Source organism: Dreissena polymorpha, chromosome 6 (genome assembly GCF_020536995.1).
Source record: "Dreissena polymorpha isolate Duluth1 chromosome 6, UMN_Dpol_1.0, whole genome shotgun sequence".
Classification (NCBI taxonomy): domain Eukaryota; kingdom Metazoa; phylum Mollusca; class Bivalvia; order Myida; family Dreissenidae; genus Dreissena; species Dreissena polymorpha.
Genome location: NC_068360.1, coordinates 48,398,104 through 48,401,037, shown reverse-complemented (window position 1 = coordinate 48,401,037; position 2,934 = coordinate 48,398,104).

Sequence of the window (2,934 nt, the reverse complement as noted above, 5' to 3'; positions counted from 1 at the left end):
TTACATTATTTCATCATCAACCTGAAGAACCGGTCAACACTATTATAAAACGCCATCATTTTTATTTGACACTTGATTTGTTTTGTTAAGCACAACTCGTTCTAATTATCATACACACGCTATGATTTAAACGTATAAATGGACGAACCTGCAGGACCTTTTCAACTGCCGTGGTGGATGGACACACTTGGTTTGGCGAAACAGGAACCGACAACGTCCCTGACGTATTGAACGCGGATAACGTCAACTTCTTACGTTGTTTCGACGATAAAGATCGACGTAAGTAGACCATGCCTTCCGTCAAAGTCCCCAATGCAGACTCCGTGTAACTGCTGCGTTTCATAGTTGTTATTTAATTTTATATTTGCGATTAAAGCGCTTAAAAAAATAACGTATTATCTTTGAAATAAAATAACCGATAGCACTATTAAACGAAGCGATCAGTTTCCAAACTATATCAATTGCATCTTTTATATTGTATTTCTTCTATAGATCACGATCACGATGCTACATCTCATAAATCACTTCGCACGACAATTATTAATTAGTGCAAACAATAACGATACATTACATCTATCCTACTGCAGCCTGCATCTGAAATGTTATAAACAACACTTCAAGGATTGCCTTAAATACCGAGGGGGAAATAAATACGCATACAAAGTGAGTGTCAATAATAGCTTATAAGCATGTTCACACTACTTCATTGCCACTTAAAGAGTTGGATAATATTTTCGGTCAACAAGCAATCATACGTTTATTTTACAGCTAAAACAAAATAAAGGTTTAATGCTATTAACATTTATTTCCCAAATACTATTGCAACTAACTAAATTCAGCAGAAAACGTGTGAGATAAAGTTCTCACAGTGTTTCTATCTTAAATAGCAATACAGTAGCATAGCAAATGAGTCTTGTCAGAGCTGATGCACATATATTATTGCTTTGAAAAACAATCTAATTTATGACTTTACATGTATACAAATTGCGCAAAAGTAGTATGTTTAAGCAGCAATGATATATGGAGTTTATGGTTAATAAATAATAAACAAACGATAAACATATATACATGTGACATAAGAAAAACATTTAAGTTAAGGTGTTTATTACTTAAAATATGATTCTTTAATAAAAGTTATTATGGTCTGAACAGACCGAATAGTCAGTCAACACTTTCTATGTTACATATTAGAATAATGAAACGAAAATGATCATCAATTACTAGTAGATTATGCAGTGTCGTTATCATATTAAATTAAAGTGAATGTGTTATTTATAGCCCTATAACACACATCAGCTTGTGTCATCTCGGCAACCGCGTTACATAGAAAAGACTTAATGAACAATATCTTGTTTAACTCAAAGAAGGTGTTGCATACGATACTTTTGAAGTTAAGAGCAACCATTTTCATATATATATGTAATAAAATAATCAAGACAATAATTTCAAACAGAAATCTCGTTTTAACTTATCGATGATCAACCATACAGAACATTACTTTTCACTCACTTTGGAGAAAAGCACAACACATACAGTGTACTGTTGTTTGTTTAAATTAACACCATGTATTTGAAAAGTGTAGCTGATTCATGTAATATTTGAAAGTTGCCGAACAATCAAATACCATACAGGTAAATGATTTATTGACTTATGTGATCTCGCCTAAAAATAACGCAAGTGCAAATTGTGTATTTGATAACGATGAAACGACGCACAAACGTTTGTGACAACGTTCATACACGTTCTTCTTTATGTGAGTCAATTGGTTCTCATTGGATGAAATGAATGGATTTAATGGGCGACAGAGTGACCAAAACCTATTTAGTAACCTTTAGCAATTACAAAGTTGTATAATGCATTGTGTTGTTATGTTTCCATTTCACCATAATCTTGTTTTTCACAAATGGTATTTTTTGTCACATATTTATATTATGTTCCAGAAATAGCAACGATTATAGGCTGTGAACGAAACTCGTATTTATTTTACATGTCTGCCATTATAAATCAATCTGCAGCTGGTAATGCTCAGTTGTCATCAGTTACAGCATCCGACTATTGCTCTTGCTGATTATTATATAAACAGACCCATTTTCCAAATAAATAGAGAATACTTGGTTAGCGTTGAATACAGAGAAGTTTATGTTGCGAGGCTTAGAACGCCGGGAGCGCGAGCCGAGCAACATAAACTTCTCTGTATTCAACGCTAACCTAGTATTCTATTTATCCCATTTGATTTTTTTCAATGTGACATTTAACGCAAATAGATCTAATAACCTTAACAATAATTTTAATTCATTCTTAAAAGCGCTTAAAATCTAACGAATGTAACCATGCGAAGTGATATAGAATGTATTTGTTCTGGTACGCAAAATAGTCTTAAAAAATTTCACGCAAAAATTGTAAACGAGAAAAAATATCACCATATGCATCGATTCAATTTTACGCAGCATGCGAATTGTAACACATTACGACCGCGAAAAGAAGATTTTACTTTAATATAATTCATTTTATTTGCGAAAGAAATTGATCAAAATCCAATATGGCGGCGATTGCTCCTGACAAAATGATGTCGATGTCAACATACATGTACATGTAGATTTACACACAGAGTCGTCTCTAAACTTAAATTATCAAACAACTATACTCGTCTTATGTTTTCATGGACGCTGCAGATTTTGATGGCGTCTAGATCAAGCCTTCACATCCTGTAGTTTGTGACCCAACACAAGATAATCCGTCATAATTCTATTAAACTTTAAAACACTTGTTGCAAACGGGTTATTCTTACCGAATATACTTTCTTTGATAAAATAACAAAGACAAAGTTTATTTTTTAAAGAAAATACCCTTACGTTTACTTACATCCAAAAGCAAAACAATTCGAATAGACTACTGAACCAAAATACACACCCATCAATATGTTCTACACACAAC